Source organism: Chrysemys picta, chromosome 5 (assembly GCF_011386835.1).
Source record: "Chrysemys picta bellii isolate R12L10 chromosome 5, ASM1138683v2, whole genome shotgun sequence".
NCBI lineage: Eukaryota > Metazoa > Chordata > Testudines > Emydidae > Chrysemys > Chrysemys picta.
The window spans coordinates 127026020-127047790 of NC_088795.1; the positions used below are offsets into that span (position 1 = coordinate 127026020).

A 21771-nucleotide genomic window follows, 5' to 3' on the forward strand; every position below is an offset into this window, starting at 1 on the left:
CAATCTTTAATCCTGCAAACAGTTATGCAAGCATTTAGCTGTATGCATTTGAATAGTCCCAATGACATCAATGGGACTACTTGTGTGTGTAAAGTTAAGCATGTGTGTGCTTTATCCAAAATTCTTCATACCTAATAATATGGGGAGGGGCTCAATTTTTAGAACATGGTTTGGGCAGGATCTCATTTTATCTATATTTTCTTTACACGTTTCTCTTCTTCCACTTTTTTTCCCTAGAAAGATCACCAATAAAAGATTGTAGAGACATTTAATGCAAATGCAGTTGAATTACTCATTGCATGTTGCATTGAAAGCCAGGAAGGCCATTGGATTTCCCAGTGTTTAAACAGTCATTTTCTGTTGCCTTTTTTGCCTTAGGCCTTGTCTACCCTACAGAGTTTTGTTGATGCAAATTAAGCTGACAATCAAAAACTGCTATAATTACATCACTTGTGCATGTTCACACTACGCTCCCTCTGTCTGCAGAGCACGTCCACACTTGATGCTCTAGCATCAACAGTGAGTAGTGCACTGTGGGTAGCTATCCCACTGTGCTACTCACCATCACCTGCTGCCAGGAGTGGTGGGAAGGCGGAGTGGATTGCAGTGCATCATTGGTGTGGGCTCCACATCCCACAATGCAATTCTTTCCATCCCAACATTCTATGGACTTCCGACTGCGTTTTGCAGCATTTTTCAACAGCCCCTATTTACTGTGAGCACACCATCTCTGTCTGAAAGGCTGGACCCCACACTGCTCTCTACTGTTGTGGTCACTGTTATGAACACATCACGGATGGTCATGCTCTCCCAAACTGAACAGGAATCAGAGCTGCCTGACCTACCGTGTGCCATGAAAAGAAATACCAGATTACTTTTGGCATTCACAGAGCAGCTGAACATGGTGGACCATCACTTTTGGGCTCAGGAAACAAGCACTGAGTAGTGGGATCACATCATTATGCAGGTCTGGGATGATGAGCAATGGCTGCAGAACTTTCAGATGAGGAAAGCCAGCTTCTAGGAAGTGTGTGCGGCGGTCACTCCAGCACAACCGCGCAAGGACACTAGAATGACAGCTTCCTTTTTGGTGGAGAAGAGCAATTGCTGTGTGGAATCTGGTGACTCCAGACTGCTACCAGTCAGTGGCAAATCAGTTTGGAGTCGGGAAATTGACTGTTGGGGCTGTGTTAATGCAAGTGTGCAGGGCCATTAATCGCATCCAGCTGCAAAGAACTGTGACTTTTGGCAATGTGTGTGAAATAGTGGATGACTTTGCAGTAATGGGATTCCCTAATTGCAGAGGGGCGATAGATGGCATGCATATTCCAATTTTGGCCCTGGACCATCTTGCGATGGAGTACATCAGTAGAAAGGGGTACTTCTCTATGGTATTGCAGGTGCTTGTGGATCACTGTGGGCATTTCACTGATGCACCTTCCTGGACCACTCTGTGTTGTCTGATGCATCTTCAGGAACACTGGCCTGTACAAAAAGCTCTAAGCAGGGAACTTCTTTCCAGACCAGAAGCTTATAGTGGGGATATAGTTAAAATGCCCACAGTGATCCTGGGAGACCCAATGTACCCCTTATTCCCATGGCTCATGAAACCTTACACAGGAAACCTGGACAGCATCAAGGCTGTCACAAGACTGTCACAGAGCAACACTAGGCTGACCAGGTGCAGAATGACCGTGGGATTTGCCTTTGGCAGATTAAAAGCATGCTGGCGCTGCCTTTATGGCAGATTAGACCCAAATAAGGAAAACATTCCCATGGTCATAGCATCCTGCTGCGTGCTCCATAATATTTGTGAGGCTAAGGGTGAAGAGTTTACCGCAGGGTGGAGTGCAAAGATGGATTGCCTGGATGCTGAATTTGAGCAGCCAGATACCTGGGCTGTTAGAGGGGCACAATGTGGGGGATATTCGAATCAGGGAGGCTTTGAGGCAACATTTTGATAATGAGAACCAGTAAAGTATCTTTCTATACAGCACTCTGCCATATTTTGTTAACTTGCCGCCGTGCATGAAAATTGTGATGATTCCTGACCGGGATTTGCAGTCAGCAAATAATCAAACTAGGCCAATAGGTATTACTACCAGCAGCAATCACCAGGTGTAAGAGACAAATATATATTGGTTATCTTCCAGAGAGTTTGTTTTTATAAAATACCAATTAACAACACTCACAAAAGGGTTAGTGGGAAGGGAGATAACAGTGCAGGGCAGTGTAGGCTCTCATAGCTGTGTGTAAGTCCAGTTATCATGGGTGGATTCAACAGGGTACCGAGACGTTCTGGGAAGAGACCTGGAAAACAGTGCTAATCCTGAAATGCACCTAGGAGTAATAGTAGAGAACAAATTAGACATGAATCTCTAATATGCCCAACAGTGTATAGGTTTGAGCATGGTCTTTGCAGTATGCTCTGGTTAACTAATTTAGGATATTTCAGATGGGGAGGTGAGTTCCTAAAATGAAGGCCCGTAGCAGGAAAACACTCTGCCATTAGCACCCTCAGGGACTGACAACTCAAGTGCCTCTGTGTTTTGGGTTTTGTGTAGGGAGGGGGCAAAATTTCTCCTTTAATGCACTGGAACACTTTTGCTCCTGATTCTTATTTACATTAAGGCTCCTTTTCAACACTCTGGTAGTTTAAAAGTGGCCTTATTGATGCTCACTTTAAGAGCCCTTCACATTGCCACTGTGTAAAAGAGGATAAGGCCCTTTTATTATTATTGGCATTTATTTTATATTTATTTTCATTTTGTCTGGCTTTCCAAAAGCTCCGGTGTAATTAACAGAACACCCCATTACCTTCCCCTCCTGCACAAAAAGAAAGGTTCACTTCAAATAATTTTTGTGAGGTTAATGGGAAAACAGGGCCGGCTCCAGCTTTTTTGCCACCCTGAGCAGTGAAAAAAAAAAAAAAAAAGAGGCCAAAAAAAGAGAACACAGAGAGTGGAGAAAGACCCTGAAGGAAATATTTAAAATAGAAAGGCAGGATGGAAAGAAGAGTGAGGAGCGCATTGTAAAGGCCCAGGAGTGGATGATAAGAGTGATGGAGAGGCAAACAGAGATGTTGAAGTCCCTAATCATGCTTCAAGTAAAACACATGAGTGCTTCCCCCCAGGCAGCTGATATATAACTGCTTTCCATGCCCTCCCCAAACTCCTGCCACACGTATACATGTTTTAGATATTCCCCCCCTTAAATTAGCTGTCTTTGATTTTTCAAGGCTGTATCTCATTTGTTTTCATCACATTTCTAATCTCTCCAGGGTTCCTTATTATATATATTGGCCCTCCCCAGTTTTTACAACTCATCACAGCTTAGTTTACTGCATTTTCTGGATCATTAAAGATATTTAATAAAGCCCCAATTCAGGGATATTTCCCTATTCAGGACAGCACCTAACCATTAGTTTAAGTTCCAATGAAGTCAATGAGACTTAATCACCTGCTTAAAGGTAAACATGTACTTATGTGCTTTCATTAATTAGGTTCTATGTCGGGTCCTAATACTGAGCCATGTGGCAGCCCACTAGACAACTCCTCACAATATGATCTACATCCATTTATTATGTTTAGTTTGTTCTTTCAGCATTTTTTATTAACAGACAGTGTTCATTTCAAGCCAGTTTGAATTCTGAGTATGATTTTGTTAGACTCTGTATCAAATGATTCACTAAACTACAAATATCTAATGGTTCCTGTTTTCCCTTCATCCAGTAAGACCCTGATCTCACAAAGATTTACTCACGTGCTTAATTTTACGCATATGACTAGTTTCATTTACTTCACTGGGACAACTAATGCAAGCAAAGTTAAATACATGCATAAGCCATTGCAAGATTGGGGCTTAATTTTGTAAGAGCAGTCGTTTGCCTGGCAACATTTCTTTTTATAAATCCATGCTGCTCTCCACTCATGGTCCCATTATCCTCTAAATATTTAGTAATAATTTTCCCCCCTTACTCTAAGGCCTATTATTTTACTAGAGGTGTAGATTAGATGCTTTCCAGATGGCAACTGCCAGGATAATTTTTCTTTCCTTTTTTGAAAACTGGTATTACGTTTGGTTTTCTGCAGTCATTGGCATCTGCAAAGTTTTCCAAGACTTTTAAAAAATAATGGTATGTTTTACACACGTTAACTTTTTAACTCCCTTACTACTATAAAATGCATATTATCCTAACCTGGGGCTAGATTCTGCCACCTGACTTACTCTGAGTAGTGTCTTACTACACCAATACAGTAGTACCCCTGTTTTACGTATTGGGGATCTGATGAGTTCATAAGCTTCAAAAGTTCATAAAAGCGAAGATCTCAAAATTACAGTAGCTACAGTGCATAAGTTGCACTATGGTACACTGCATTGCTTTCTTCCTTTCCTTCAAACCACTGCAAAGTGATTTCCAATGCACTGAAGGCATTGGAATGTGAAGGGATGTCAACTTGTTCTTCATCAACATCGCTTTTGTTATGTGATTTATTTTTTCTGTAGCAAAAAATGGTTTGAAAAACTGGTTCATAAAACTGGTTGCTCATAAAATCAAGGTTCTACTGGAGTCACATTGACCTCTGTCTGGCCCAAAATAAGCAGTACATGTTCAGATATATTCTTTACTTGCTCTTTATCAATATCTCTTTATACCTGATCTTTCTTATTTTCTAGTTTTCCAAACTTCTCTATTTATTCTTCTTGTTGAAGGCTGATTTTTAAAAGGAGTTCAGTATCTCAGCTATTTTAATCTGGGATAACCCAGCACAACTCTCATTTGCATGTAAAGTATGGTCAATGTGAATTGATCAAAACCAAATTAACAGCAATTGGTTCCAATATTTTCCCTGTTTACACATTAGCTTGCTACCTTTAACATATAGATATATTGAATTCAGCTTAGCAACCTGAGCATGAATGCTTTGGCCTTTAAAGAGAAACTTATCTGTAATTAAAATCATGCACAAGTTTTAGTGGGAGTCTGTTTACTACCTAGAAAGAAAGCTGATTTAAAAAATGAATAGATTTCAGCACAGTGGTTGCTGCACTTTAATTCCTAATTAAATCCCCTAAAATTATGGGAGGGTCGCTTTACCAAGAATCAGATCATATATACATCCTATCTGGTTCTGGGTGGATTTTGAAAAAAAGAAAAACTTTATTGGATTCCTTCTTTAAAAAATACCATAGCAAACTGGTAAATTAGCATAGCTGTAGTCATTACAGTGGATTTTTTGCAAACATTATATAGTTGTTTCAATATGTACTTGCAAATATGGGGTATAAATCATTTGGTACCATATTTAAATGACAAGTAATAAGGACTTTAAAATAAAAACCAAAGAACATACCCAGTAGTTTCTATAAGGAAATGATTTATACTATGGTATATAGTGAATTTCTTATGATAATTTAGAATGGTAATTGCTATGGTTTCACTACACTGTTTAATTGCTGCAGTACATTGATATATATATATACACTAAGGAAGACACTGCAATAACTGTTGTGGTTATATAATATTATTTGCATAATCTGCACTGTAGTTTATTCTTATAGCAGATAATGTGGTATACTAGGGAATCAAATAGTTTCTCACCATATTGATTGCAATTAAGAACACAAATATGAATACAAAGATAAGGCTTTTCTCAAGGTCTACATCACAGAACATTCACAAAATTAAAGTTTATGTCATTACTGTGCTTGTGCTTCTAGGGAAGTAATTATGAAAACAGAGCTGATGAGATTTCCCGGGGCAGAACTATAAAACTGATATCTGAATTCTTTTAAAAGAAGCTGCATTTTTAGGGCCAAATTTTGCTCACAGGTACTGTCCAACTGCTATGAAGTCAAGACATTTGCTTTGGTATAACTAAGAACAGGACTCATCCCACTGATATTAATTTATTAACATAGCTCTCAGCCACATCCCCTCCATTTGTGGTCTCATTAGCTATCACAACCTAATCTGGATGGGACCAGTCAATACTACATGGGAGATCTCTAAAGAAAACCTGTGGGAAGTGATTTTGGTAATTCACCAGGTTGCATTGTTCTTCCTCAGCCAGTACTGAATAAAGCTGGTTGAAAAAATGGCCATCAAAATGTTTTCAATGGAAAATGGCTTTTGATTAAGTTGACTTTTTCGCAGAAAGATTTCCATTTTCATTGAAAAAATTCAGGTTTGCATAAAAAAACCCAACCCCCTGAAAAAAACAGAGAGCCCTGATCTCAGCTAGGGCCTTTAGGCGCTACTGTAATACAAATAACAACAACAATGAAGTGACTCGCCCAAGAGCAGGTCACTGGCCGAGCCAGGAACAGAGTCCAGGTCTCCTGACTCCCATGCCAATGCCTATCCACTGCCACGGTGAATTATGCACTCATCACAAATGTGTGCCAGAATGTGTAATACCCAGAACACACCATCAGATATTCTGTATATGCCAAATAAATTTCAGAAAAACTAGCCAAACAGAATCCCAACTAGTCAACCATTCTCTTTCCAGTAACACCCTCGACTACAAAGGGAACCGTAGGTGACCCAGTCCTATGAAAAATCAAGCCACTTTTATTTTTCCAGCAAGCTGGAAGAAACTATAAAAGAGTGGAAGTGACATCATGACTTGGCCTCACTCCCCGACAACTCAACACCTGGAAACAGGTCTGGAAGACAAAGACTTTGAACTGGGGAGGGTGGGCCCAGACTGAAAGGCAGTTCCAGTCTGTGTATTGAAGATCTGTAACCTGTTTGTACCATCTATCAGGATGAGACACTGCTCGATTCAAATCCTGTATAGTTTATAGAACTCGGACTGCAAATTTACTTTTATTTTTTAGGTAACCAACTTTGATCTTTACACTTGCTATTCACAATCACTTAAAATCTAGCTTTCCATAGTTAATAAATCTGTTTTATATTTTACCTAAAACAGTGTGTTTTGGTTGAAGTGCTTGGGAAAGCTCAGCTCAGTTTACAAAGGCTAGTGTGTATCTTAGAATCATAGCATATCAGGGTTGGAAGGGATCTCAGGAGGTCATCTAGTCCAACACCCTGCTCAAAGCAGGACCAATCCCCAACTAAATCATCCCAGCCAGGGCTTTGTCAAGCCTGACCTTAAAAACCTCTAAGGAAGGAGATTTTACCACCTCCCTAAGTAACCCATTCCAGTGCTTCACCACCCTCCTAGTGAAAAAGATTTTTCCTAATATCCAACCTAAACCTCCCCCACTGCAACTTGAGACCATTACTCCTTGTTCTGTCATCTGGTACCAATGAGAACAGTCTAGATCCATCCTCTTTGGAACCCCCTTTCAGGTAGCTGAAAGCAGCTATCAAATCCCCCCTCATTTTTCTCTTCTGCAGACTAAATAATCCCAGTTCCCTCAGCCTCTCCTCATAAGTCATTTGCTCCAGCCCCCTAATCATTTTTGTTGTCCTCCGCTGGACTCTTTCCAATTTTTCCACATCCTTCTTGTAGTGTGGGGCCCAAAACTGGACACAGTACTCCAGATGAGGCCTCACCAATGCCGAATAGAGGGGAATGATCACGTCCCTCGATCTGTTGGCAATGCCCCTACTTATACAGCCCAAAATGCTGTTAGCCTTCTTGGCAACAAGGGCACACTGTTGACTCATATCCAGCTTCTCGTCCACTATAACCCCTAGGTCCTTTTCTGCAGAACTGCTGCCTAGCCGCTCAGTCCCTAGTCTGTAGCGGTGCATGGGATTCTTCCATCCTAAATGCAGGACTCTGTGCTTGTCCTTGTTGAACCTCATCAGATTTCTTTTGGCCCAATCCTCTAATTTGTCTAGGTCCCTCTGTATCCTATCCCTACCCTCCAGCATATCTACCACTCCTCCCAGTTTAGTGTCATCTGCAAACTTGCTGAGAGTGCAGTCCATGCCATCCTCCAGATCATTAATGAAGATATTGAACAAAACCGGCCCCAGGACCAACCCTTGGGGCACTCCACTTGATACCGGCTGCCAACTAGACATGGAGCCATTGATCACTACCCATTGAGCCTGATGATCTAGCCACCTTATTGTCCATTCGTCCTGCCCATACTTCTTTAACTTGCTTGCAAGAATACTGTGGGAGACCGTATCAAAAGCTTTGCTAAAGTCAAGGAATAACACGTCCACCGCTTTCCCCTCATCCACAGAGCCACATCAAGGGAGGGGCAGATTGAGTAATGAACTTACACTGGTAAGGCTTCTGACCAGGGCAAGACAGTACAGTTCTGGGGTGCGAGACAGGGAAACTGGGGGTAAATGGCTGGAGCCTCTCTATTGTTGGTTCATGAGTGGCTGGGGAAAGCATTCATGTAACTTAGTTGGGCGTGTCCCTGCCTGTGGATGTCTGTGTAAGTGCAGTACCTGCCAAAGGTGTGTAGCTTGCCAGCAGCATCAAAGAGTGAGAGAGATACCCGAGGTTGGTGGGATAGAGGGCTCAGCGGTCCCACAGTCCAGATTGCATTGCAGGAACCCCATCACAAGTACCTAAATATGGATTTCATTGGCTAAATTTGGGCACCTAGTTTGAAAATTTAGATCTGAGTGCAAGTGTTACACACCTACATGAGAAGCACCACTAAGTAAGTGAGCAGCTATAGGTTGTATTTCTGCTGTCTTTTTGCTTTGGGAACAAAGTGAAAGACTTAGGAAATGCTTGTCAATGAAATGGCTCCTTCTCAGTGCTTTGTGGAGCATACCTAAATCACAGGCATCACACAGTTTCCAGCAGTATGTAAGGAGACAACTAAGCAGACCACTATGCATAATATTTAAAAAAAACAAATCCTTCTCTGTGAATATTTTCCCAAATAAAAGGAATGAGAAGTATGCTTTCCTAGGACTGATGATGTGCTGCTGTTCATCATCTGTACATATTCAGATAAACACCACATATCTGCAAACCTGAAGTTTCACAAATTTTACCTCAGATTGTCTGAAATTTTGTATTCGGATTTAGTTATTGATTTGTCTTCTGTTTAAAAGGTGTCAGTCATCCAATCAAGGAGCAGAAACAATACCATGTGACACAGATGACCAATCACACACAATGAATACTTATTCGTCAAAGCAAATAACCCAAAGGCTGAAAGGTATTTGGTGGATACTTAATACTAGTACTTAATACTCAATCCCTGATTGAGAAGGCACTAAATTCAGACTGGGCAGTGTTTGAAATGAATAGTTCATCCAGCTCTAATACTAAGACAAGATACTGCAGAAAGTTGTTAAGACAACTCACCATGAGAGTAACTCCTGCTTCAATTTGTAGACTTCTGTAGTTTCAAGAAACAACTGATGGCAGGGGCACTGGTAGACGATAAATATAGCAGGCAATCAGTGTGATTGGTTGTGATCATGACATTTCACAAACGCAGCTTCTGTCATTTTCTAAAATATTGTTTTAGAGGGTAGTGACAGAGGTAAAAAACAAACAAACAAAAACCTCCAAATACCCAAGAAATGTCACCCTGTTTCCCTAGATGAGCCATATTGAAACTTTGAAGAAAAAACACGATTCAGATGAGAGCGATTCTTAGCTCTGAATATGTACCTGAAAAATTAGAATTAGATGTTGAGATTATTGAAGTAATCAAATCACAGGATTCTTTTCACAATAGTTTACAGCATACTAGCTATATGCTGTAGACTGAGTGTTGCAGAACTGGCTTGTTAGAACAGGGGACTGAGGAATTTTCTACCTGACACTGCTATTGACACAATCTTTGCCTTTAGGCCACAAATCCCAGTTTGTGAGGTAAGTTAATATTATTTTCCCCACTTTGCAGCTGGTTCAGTGGAGTCTACAAGAACTTTTTTATAAAACATAGGGTCAATGTCATTTTTCTTATTTTTAAGATTAAACAGATTTTTTTTTAATCAAAGGAATATTCTCCTGCAGCATTTGCAGCCCAGATACCGTGGCAACATTGCATTTGTGGACGAGCGCTGGGAAATGAAATTGGCTTGATTACTCTATCATGGACAGCACTACATCCTCCCAGTCACTCAGGCCCATGACCTGGTTAACATCTTTGATCTGGCTCGTTCACTCAACCTACCTCTTCAAGCAACATCTAAAAATTATCACTTTTTCTTCCACACCACCTCTAAACTCCAGCTCTTCCTCTCCATCCACTCAGCCAAAACTCTCCTCCAAGCCTTCGTCATCTCACATCTTGACTACTGCAACCTCTTCTTTGCTGGTCTTGACTACTGCAATCTGTTCCTCTCCAATCTATTCAGACTCCTGCTGCTGCTAAGATAATCTTTTCAGCCTGTCTCTCTGACCACATCAACCACCACCTCGAGTCCCTCCTTTGGCTCCCTCTTCACCAAAACACAAGTTTCTGGTCTTTACGTCTCAGGCCCCTCATAACTTAGCCCCACTCTACCTAGCTGATCTAGTAACCTACTACCACATTGACCTTTGCCTTTGCTCGCAGCCTTTATTGCCCACCAGTCTGCTTCTCTCAAACACCACCATGCCTTCTCAAATATTTACCCATATGCAGGAGAAAATTACACTGATAAAATTCCAAACAGCCACTATCTTACCTTCCTTCAAATCCTGGGTGTTTCTTATCTTCATGGCAGCAACAACAACAACAACAAAAAAAAAAGGAGAAAATAGATGAAGCTAAAAAATACCAAAAAAGGGAATGAATCCTGCATTGTTCGCCTTTCTAAGTCTGTCCTTGGTGTGTAAGTTAGTGCTATCTATGGAGGCTGAGTGTTTCAAAACGGTCAAAGGGACTGAGGCATCAATTCCCACTTGCCTACAATGGGAAATGGGTGCCTAATTCCCTAAGACCATGTCTCCATTTGGATCGCTTTGCTGGCATAGCTATACTGGCAAGGCACTCAGTGTGGATGTAGTTTATATTGGCAAAACCGTGCTTCCGCAGTATAGCTCATTTCACTGTCCCTAAAAGAAACAAGTTTTACCAGTGAAGTTTTGCCAGTGTGACCGCTGCCTGCTCGGCATGGCGCTCTGTCCCCCTCTAGTGGTGGCTAGGCCAGCTAGATATTGATGACCCTGCTACCACCTTTGCTAACAGAGATGTGTCTTTTAGCTCAGGCAGTAGAGGCTCATGCATTAAGCTCAAGAGGTCCCAGGTTTGATCTCCAGTGATGACAACCAGGTCGGCATTATACCAGTATGACTGCGTCTAAACTAGGGGCTTCTGCTGGCTCAGCTAAGTCAGTCAGGGATCACACCTTTTCACATCCCTGACCAACAAAACTATAGTGGCAGAAGGCTAGGGTAGACATAGCCTTGAAAATCCCAGCCTTAGGCTCCTGTAATTTACAATGTGCAGGCAGACTTCCATGGATCCACAGAGCTCCATGGATTTCAATGAGGCTTCATAGAAGCATAGCAGTCTGCCTGCATGTCGTAAGTTTGCTGAATCAGGGGCTGCAATTGTATTTTCATTGTGGTAGAGACCTGTGTTCCTACATGCCTTTACACCCATGGCACTAGCAACACATAAATAATAATCATGATTATACATGCCACCAAAAGTAGGTTAATCACTCAGATGCCATGGTAATGGGAGCTAACATACCCCAGAGAGAAACAGAGGCCAGGTCTATACTGTAGTAATGTCAGTAAAAGAAAAAAAAATTATACCAGCAAAATCCCACTGTAGATACAGTTAAACCAGCAAAAAAGTAATTTTGCTAGTATTGCTTATTTTATTGGGTGAACTGATACAAGCTATGCCAGAAAAAAGCACTCTCTTAAGTTGTGTCTACCCTAGGTGGGGTTGCCAATATATTATACCTATATAGCTTGACTGGCAATCCCTTCTAGCGTAGGCACAACCTGTATCTAGATCAGTGGTTCCCAAACTTTAACAGCCTGTGAACCCCTTTCACTAACACATCAAGTCCATAGGCGTGTGCACGGGGTGTGCCGGGTGTGCCCGGGCACACCCTAATGCCGGGGAGGGCAAATGTTCTCCCCTCCAGGCGCGGCAAGCCGCGGGGTCTGCGCTTCCTGGCCGGAGTGCCCGGCCAAGCACAGCAAGCTGCCGGCCCCTCCCCCGCCTTTCTCCCTCCCCATGAGTCCTGCCGCCATGCGCGCAGCGCTCTGGGGGCCGGGGCTGCACGCTCCCGTGGGGCAGGGTTTGGCTCCACGGGGAGGCAGACACCTCCCCCCCTCTCCTGGAGCCCTGCTGACTCGTGCGCAGCGCTCTCGGGGCCGGGGCTGCGCGCGCTCCCGTGGGGCAGCATTTGGCTCCGCGGGGAAGCTAGGAGCCTCATCTCATGCCATGGTAAGGAGTCCGGGGCCGGGGGGGTGGATAAGGGGTGGGGGCAGTCAGGGGATAGGGAACAGGGTGGGTTGGATAGGGGTGGGATCCCGGGCGGGGGTGTTAGGGTCTCTGGAGGGGGCAATCAGGGAGCAGGGGGGGTTGGATGGAGTATGGGAGTCCCGGGGTCTGTCAGGGGGTTGGGGGTAGATAGGGGTCAGGGGACAGGGAGCAAGGAGGGTCCTGTGGGGGCAGTTGGGGGGGGCCTCTGGAGGGGGTGGTCAGGGGACAAGGAGCTGGGGGGGATTGGATGAGTTGGGAGTTCTGGAGGAGGGCTGTCAGGAGGCAGGGGTGTGGAGAGGGGTTGGGGGAGGCAGGGAGCAGAGGGGGTTGGATGGGTCAGGAGTTCTGGGGGTCCTGTCAGGGAACGGTTGGATAGGAGTGGGAGTGGATAAGGGTCGAGGCAGTCAGGGGACAGGTAGGGGGTAGGATCCTAGGGGGGCAGTCAGGGGACAAGGAGCAGGGAGGCTTAGGTAGGGTGTGGGGTCCTGGGGGGCAGTTAGGAGCAGGGGTCCCAGTAGGGGGTAGTCAGGGGACAAGGAGCAGGGGGTTGGGGGTTCTGAGGGTGGCAGTCAGGGGGCAGGAAGTAGGAGGGAGTGGATGGGGCGGGGCTAGGGCGGGTGCACACCCTAATGAAATGGGCTGCGCACGCCTATGGTCAAGTCTCGTGAACCCCCTCTTAAAAATTAATATTTCCAGGGTTTTTCTCCTTTACCTGAGTATAAATTATAAAAGCAGTGATCTTGGAAATATAAAATTTGTTTTTATGACATGTTTATTACACACTATTTATTATTAATTATTATTTATCATTACAGTATTTTTATTACATTATGAAAATGGCAACACTCTTCCAAGATCTCACTTTCGTAGCTTGTATCACTTTGAATGAGCCTGTTATAAAACAAGGCTCCTATGTTTCATCAAGGAGTATCAGGTGTGAAACAGCATGAAGGTATTTAAGAAGCCAACTCAAAGAGTTCCTCCTACACAAGCATTCAGGTCTTGAGCAGTCCAGGCAAACAACGCACGTTACAACAAAGCTTAAACTTGTTCTTCATAATAATTTTAAAAACAATACTATTTCATTTTAAAAACAGCAAAAAATATTCACCTCCCTTTCCTTTTCTTATAAGGAGTCTTGAAGTTTAAATCTCCTCAGTGTGACCGAGATGCTTGCTTTGATCTGCTTAGCTCTTGGAAGTCCAGGGGCTCCGGGCTGCTGGCCCCATGCTGCCCTAGGGACACACCCTAGGGACAGCTCTGTCCACCATTAGGGAATTGTTTCCCGAGAACCCTCTGTAACATTTCGCGAACCCCCAGGGGTTCACGAACCCCAGTTTGGGAACCACTGATCTAGATATACCTGTATCAGTATATAAGCAAACTCTCTCTCTCTCTCTCTCTGGACTAGTCTACACTAAAGGCTGAGTGATCCTCTGTTGGAAAAGCACCATCAGTGAAGCTTCTATTGTCACCAACTCAGTCAAAATAATGGAGGATCTGACACACAGAACTACTCACAGTGACTGCATCATTCCCAAGTTATAACTTGGAACATGAGACATTTAAAAATCTTTACAAACTGATATTTCCCAATGATAAGAGATTCTTCTTGTGGTATGAACACAAAGACCACATCAGAAGAACACTTTTAAAAAAAACCTCAGGTCTCAGATTGAAACTTTATTATATTTGTCTTTTTATAGGGAGGTTTTTATCATTGTCTACCGCTGTGTTGTAAATTAGTGAATATGTTGTTACAACTCCAGCAGAGTCCTTTGTTTAAAGAGGTGAAACTGGATTTGTAAACTAAATATTTCTAGTGCATTTTTGTGGGCAACCTATTTTATTGGACTTTGAATAACAGTTATTTGCATACACTCAGTCTATGATTGACAATAGTTGATGTTGCCATAGAATTCACTGTACAGGAGTAAATACCACAGCAATTCTTATCCCTGTGCATAATAAATGCACCAATAATCGCTTGTGACTGGGAGGGAGAGATGGAAAATTAGAACAAAAATGTAAAATTAGGATTAAATAAGAAAAAGTGTAAAGAAAGTTGGCAAGTTAGGCAGATGGGAGGAGTTGCCAGGAAATGGCAGTCATTGCTGAGATAGGCAAACTTCATGGATTCAGTTCCATTTGCTTCAAAAAAAGATTCACCTGAACCTCTTCGGAAGTATCATGAAATCAGGTTTTCCTGTGAGATTTCCAGTACTTCCTATTTTGGCAGAGCTATAGGTATAGAAGCAACGTCTTGCAGTATTTTGGTACATCTGCATCTGCTCCTGGCCAAACCCAAGAAGTGTGCCGGTGAGTGAAGACATAATGTAAGAAAAAGTTAACTGCAATTTTTTGAACTTCAAAAAGACTTGAGTTTGCTTCAAGGTGTGTTCTGGAAAAAGGTTCAGGTTACGTTGTATTTCCTGCAAACCATCCTTAGCAAAGACAATGGACTAAATTCTGCTCTCAGTTACACTGCTGTGAATCTGGAATAATGCCACTGACTCCTGGAGTCACTCCAGCGTTACACTGATGTAAATGAGAACACAATTTTGCCTATTGTGTATGCTGACTATGAAGTTCCACACCATTTGTACATACACAACTCTATAGCATTCCCTGTTTAACCGCAGTAAGTACTGCAAAATAACACTGAGGAGTATTCACTTGAATTCCGAATAGCTGCTTAGTTTTTTGGTTTTGTCATCTGGGAACATTAATATCAAAGGATTTTTGGTTTTAGTTCACACAAATATTTGGGGAAATGGCCATTTGCCATAGAAATAACCATATCCTGACCACAAAGTTATTTTCACACACATGCAGGTATGCAGCATTCACAAGGGACGTTCTCACTCATCATCAACAGGTTAGGGAGCAGAAACAACACCATGCAACTTAATTGACCCATCACACAACACAAATAGCAAACACAGAATAAAGAACAGCAGAAAATGAAGTTGAAGTGAAGACAAAACAAGTGACCTGAGGGAATTTAGATAGGCACAATGTACTTACCCAAAATTTTTGCCAGAAACTCTGGTCCCTTCTACCCTTCTACCCCCTCCACTAGCACAAAAAGTTCTGTGAATCCTTTAATAGCCAGAAGTCATTTTGCATCTCATTTGAGAAATTATAAATATTTGGATGTCACTAACAAGCCCACTAGGAGCATGTTCTAAGCGCCATTTATGGGTGGAATATGGATTTCTCTCTCTTAGCACCTAACACTCTTTAATTTATCCTCATCTCACCCTCTATCGGGTAAGGAAGTGCTATTTGCTCCATTTCACCTCTCTACGTGACCTTCATAGATCTTACAAAGGCTTTTGACCTGCTCAGCAAAAAGGGCCTTTTCCAACCGCTAGACAGACCTGGTTGCTCCCCAATTCTCCTCAGTCTGTTTCGATCTTTCCATGATGGCATGAAGTCTACAGCTCAGCATGACGGTGATCAATCTGACAGCTTTGAAATTTGCAGTGGTGTCAAACAGCGATGTATTTTGGCACCAACACTCTTCGATATATTCTTCTCTCTGCTGCTTCGTCATGCTTCCCATCTAGCACCAAAGGTGTACATCTCCATACAAGATCAGATGGAAAACTAACATTGCTTTTTCCTCTTATATGTGTAAATTCAAACACCTGCTGATAGACAGAATTTCTTTTCAGCAATGATCCAGTGCTCATCACAGACACTGAAGAGGAGCTCCAGCAACTTTGCAATAGCTTTCCTATAGTTTGTGATGAATTTGGACTAACCGTCAGTCTAAAGAAGACCATGATTAAGGCTCAAGGTGTATTGACTGAACCAAAATTTTTAATAGTTAGCCCCTCCTTAGAAGTTATGCTCATGTTCTGCTATCTAGGATTAAGTGCGTTGGATAACTTATCTCTAGTAGACGAGCTGAATTCTTGCATTGGATAGGCAGGTAGCTACCACATTCAGCCAACTGACCAAGCACATGTGGGATAACAAGTAATTAACACTGATCACCAAGATACGGGTCTACCAGATGCATATTCTGAGCCCGCTGCTGTATGATGGCAAGACCTGGACCACCTACAGCAGGCACAAGAGAAGGCTAAACACCTCCCACGCTCACTGTCTTCACTGTATTTTAATTTCAAATAGGAAACCAAAGTTCCTGACATTGAAGTAATTGAAAAAGCACAGTTGCTAAATCTGATTGCTGTTCTCAGACACAGACGTCTCTGTGGTGCAAGTCATCTGCACCAGATGGATGGACACATTCCAAAGGATCTTCATGGAAAACTTGTGGATCCTCCAAAGCCACTGGGCTGACCTACGCTCAGGCTCAAGAACATTTGCAAAAGTGACTGAAACTTTCAGCATTCACACCACAAACTGGGAAGATGCAGGCCACATTGAGGACTGCTCTGCACCAGGGAGTCAAAGAGGCTGAAGAGAGGTAGATGAGAAAGAGGAAAGTGCAGCAGGCCTCAAGAACAAACAGTGCACCAGGTTTATCCTCTGGCCCTGTGCCTTATGCCTTACGTTATCTGTGGCAGTGACTGTCGCTTGAAAATTGGATATTTTATCTACGTGTAATGCTGCAGCATGACACACATTAACTGAACTGCTTTGGTGCTTACACCATTCTCTTTCGAGATGGATGGCTGCCATTTCAGAGATGAGGCACTGAGTCACAGAAAGACTAAGTGACTTGTCCAAGGTCACACAAGAAGTCTGTTGCAGAGAATTGAATGCAGGTCTCTCAAGTCCTAGGCAAGCATGTAACAACTGAACCATCTTTCCTCTCTGGAAGGAAAGTGAGAGGTGAGTCTTTTTTGAGTAATAGAGGGAGTCGATATCAAATATGAGGATAGCCACACTGGGGGGGGGGGAGGAATCAACAGTTCTTTTGTTTTAACCTTTGTTATGATCTTGAAGCTTCAATCCAGCATTCTCAGTCTCCAAAATGAAAAGAGTAAATTGATATGTCATAGAGCTAACAAAATGAGGAGTGTTATCAAGTGCAGGCTGTGTAACTAGACCACATTCAGTACACAAGTACAAATCATATTGTTCCCACCTATTACCAGAGCCTGAATATGTAAAATATGAACCATTCCACAATCTGTATGCTCATTTATATTACCTTTATGTGAAACTTAAGGAATAAAAAATGTTCCATTTCCCCTTCAAATGTAACACTGTATTAGACAGCCCCACTAGTTATCTTCGCTAGAATACACATAGGGCCATGTTCATTAAAGGAAAAAACGGACATTTATCTATTTGGTCTTTGAGCATGAAAATGAGGCTAAAACTGAGTGAAACTTTTTGAATGGAACACGAAGCCTGATGAAGCTTCCTGGGGTTCACAATGAGCCCATGACTCTGGCCAGTTTTGTCTAAAATGCTCCCATATTTCATGTGAACTTGAACTGTATTTCACATAAATCTGCACTAAAGCTTCCAGCTGACCTAGGTCAGGGCATGGTTCCATTTAAAAAACATCATAGTTCTGCGGGGTTTCAATCCAAATTTAGATACAAGGTGGGGGCTTTGGGTGAGTTTTGCTCTGCATTTCCAAAAATCCAGACTCAGTGCAAAACTCCAGGGATGTGCCTCACCTGAATGAAAATAAAAATGGTTGGGCATGGAATTCCCAAATGGGAAGTGAAGCCATTAGGTTTTGCACAGCTCTAACAACAGCATCATGGAAATCTATATTTACTTTGTTATGGCCCCCTACCCCCAATGACTTCAAGGATTCAAGACCAGACCCTTAATGCTACCTTGACTTCCTATTTGACTCTCTTGTTTCTCCGCCAATACAATTTCTGTCCCCCACCACATTTACTAAACTCACCTATAACTTCCATATTGCTAAGTCTAAGACTGCATCTCTATTCTCATCCTTCTAGAACTGGCCCTGGCTTCCAGCACAGCAGATCACTCTTTTTCCAGGACTCTCTCTTTTTAGGTTTTCATAACATGGGGCTCAATATCTCCGATGGCATCTTCCCTTCTCCCACTTTCTGTAGGATTCCTACAGAGTTCTTGCATTTCACCTCTCCTCTTTTTCTTCTACACCTCCTCCCTACTGGATGAACTCATCTGCTTCCATGTTATCAGCTACCATCTTTATGCTGACAATTCTCAGATTAGGATGGCCAGGTGCCCAGTTTTCAACCGGAAAGTCCAATCGAAAAGGGGACCTGACAGCGTCCGGTCAGCTCTACCTATTGGACACCCAAAGTCCAGTTACTGCGGGCGGGGGAAGCAGGGAGGCACTGGGTCATCACCTGTGCCAGCCCCTACTTAGCCGGGGCCGCCTCCTACCTGGGTCGGATAGCTGCAGCTCCCAGCCCCAGCTCCACGGGGGAGTCCCTCCTGACCCAGGTGGGGGGGTAAGAGGGGGAGGGGGGAAAAGCAGCAAGTGACAAGGGATAGGGGGAAGAGGAGTGGACAGGGGGCAGGGTATGGGGGGAAGAGGTAGGGTGGGGCCTTAGGGGGAAGAGGCGGGGCAGGGGAAGTTCCGGCACTCCTGCTGGAGTGTCCAGTTTTTAAATGTTACCAAGTTGGCAACCCTATCTCAGAGATACCTCTCCAACATAGACTTCTTCCCCTCTCCTCTCTTCTAGGCCCAGCTGCCTCCTACAGCCAACCTAACCCAAACTCAACATAGTGAAAATTGAACATCTTATCTTCCCTTCTTGCTTCTCCACACTCTAGCTCCTCTCTGTCACTGTCTAGCTATTGATGAACAGACCATTATCTTCCCCATCCCTCAGACACAAAACATCAGTGTCATTTTCAGCTCCATTCTGCTACTGTCCCATATCCAGGCTGCTGACAACTCCAGTTAGTTTTTCCTTTCAAACATACCAATATGCAGGGGTAGCAGGTTTCTATAATTTTTGGTGGTGCCCAGAATGGGTCCAAGTCTCCTCCCCCCCTCCACCCCCGTCCCACCCCCCAGACATCTGCCTTGTAAGCTGATCTATATTTTTTAAAATAATGTAAAAATGGACGGGAAAGAGTAAGCATTTAACAGTTTCCCTATATTTCACAATGTGGGGAGTCTTGGGGGGGGAAATGAGGGCTCTGGCTGAGGGTGAGGGCTCTGGGGTAGGCTGGGGATGAGGGGATTGGGATGTGGGAGGGGCGCAGGGCTAGGGCAGATGGTTGGAGTGCGGGGGTGAGGGCTACGGAGCTGGGCCGGGGATGAGGGCCAAAGAGGAGGACTCCCCCCCAGCCCTCTCCCCACCGGCAGCAGCAAGCTCCACGGGAGGGGCCCTCCTCTGCCCTCTCACACTCAGGCAGCGCACACACCCTGCACCACGGTCCCTGAAGGTTCTCCTAGGGCCCCTCTCAGATCCAGAAAGCCCCCACACCTCCCCTGTGGTGGATGCCGGGGGTGGGGCTGCCATCACATGTGCGCCTCCTTCCCTCCTCCCTCCGCAGGCAGCAGCACAGACACCACCTCAGCCTGCCGCTGGCGCCGCTGCCTTTTGTAAGCAGTAGTGGCAGCAGCCGGCAAGGGAGCACAGCGCGGAGCCGCAGGGCAGCTACCTGCTGCCTAGGGCACATGCAGGGATGCTTTGGGCGAGGTGCACGGGGGTGGCAAGTGGGGCCAGGAGATGCTCCAGGGGAGGCACGCAGGGTGGCAGGCAGGGCCGGGGGAGAGACCTGGCCCCGAACATTGGTGGAGCTGAGCCCCCGGGCCCTGAATATTGCTGGAGCACAGGCATCATGGGCCCATATACCTCGCCAATATGTGCCCTTTCTTCTCCAACTCTATTGCCAAAATACTTATCCATACCTTGGTCATTTCTTGCCTTTTTGTCCTCCCTTCCTCTCATCGGATTCCCCTGTAGACCACTAAAAAAAAAAAAAATGCTGCTCTTAAAATCCTCTCTTTCACTCATTGGTTGCTCTCTGTCACTCCCTCTTCAAATTTCTTCACTGGCTGCCATATCAAACTCAAGCTCCTTGTCCTTACCAATAGGGATGTACCCAACTACACTCTGATCTTTGCTTCAACGCAGATTTATTTCTTCACAGCACCTTTTGCTATGCCCAAACAGTGAGGCTCGCTACTTCTCGTTTCCTTATTTTATGCCTTCTTCTACGCATGACTTTCTGCATGCAATGTCACCTTCTTCAGCATGGAACACCTGCCTCTCTCTGAATAAAAACCCTTCCTTAAACCATTCATCTTCCCTGGAGCCTTTCAAGACTAGTAAAAGACCAAAAACCAGTAAAAAATATCTACCCTTCCCCACCTCTGAGTTAAGGTTTTCCACTGGTTAACCTTAAGGTAATTAAGGTTTTCCAGTGTTATTTGTTTCTGAGCTATCCTGTCTGCCTAAAGTGGTAGGGACTGTGTCTTCCTCACTTTTCAGTACTGAGCACACAAACAACAAAGGTGATTCTAGGTTCAAATCCCAGTGATTTGCTCTCTTTTGTTTCTATCTCATGAGTTGCATTTCAATTTGAATACTTCAGATCAACCCAAACATTGAAAGCAAAACTCACTGGAGTCTGTTAATCTATTTTTTTTACTATGAACACAGGAAATTACCATTTGCCATACTGGACTATACAGTGGTCGGTCTAGTCCAGTATTTTGTTGCCGACACTGACTAGTACCAGCTGTTTCAGTGAAAAGAACAAGAAACCCTGCAAGGAGTAGCTATCCGATAACATGCCCCCAAGGAACATCTCTTCTAACCCCCATTGGTTTGAGGTTGGTTTATGCCATGAAAAATGGCAGCTAGTATCCCTTCCAAAACTCTGGATTCTTTTGAATCCTTTCTGTTATCACGGTGGATTCTGTTGTTACACATGTAAATGTTCAATTCTTAGCCTCAGTCAATGAGTTCCACAGGCTAATTGTGTGTGTTGTGTGAAAAAGTATTCTCTTTTATCAGTTTTAAATTGGCTGCCTTTCCAATCTCAAGTATCCATGGCACCTTGATCTTTTATTGGGGCCCGTAGATATTACTACAATACAATTAAATAATAATGATGTTTCTTTTGTTTTATAATGTTACTGGGCAAAAGCCTTCCACTTCCCATGGTTCAATATGAAGCCATAAATCAGGCTAACTTAATTGGCCCAGGTCCATGAATGTTAGCAAAGCTTTTGAAAAATCTGAAAGGTCATTTCCGTAAAGTTTCACATAGCTCTGCCTATGACACCCACAGCTGATTAGTACATTGAGAAACAACAGATCTCTTACTTTTGCCGAAAGTAAAAGTGCCCGGAACAGTTCTTTGCAGAAAAATCACTAATCCTCTAAAAACAAAACACAGCACTAAATTAAATTTTGTCATTACATGATATTGACAAGTCTGTAAGTATGATCAATTTTTAAATTTGGCACCAAGAAGCTCCCCCTTGTTTCCTTTGTTTATTGCCAACTGTTAGATGTGTTCCTG

General features: G+C 43.6%; 1 long non-coding RNA gene across 1 annotated transcript; it reads right to left on the minus strand.

Annotated features, from left to right (window-relative positions):
- Positions 1 to 2198: 2198 nt before the first annotated feature.
- Positions 2199 to 10933, minus strand: LOC135983805 (uncharacterized). The gene is made up of 3 exons (XR_010601623.1): positions 10583 to 10933; positions 9267 to 9334; positions 2199 to 2340 (listed from the first exon to the last, which is right to left on the minus strand). It is a non-coding gene; the product is annotated as an uncharacterized LOC135983805 (long non-coding RNA).
- Positions 10934 to 21771: the final 10838 nt, after the last annotated feature.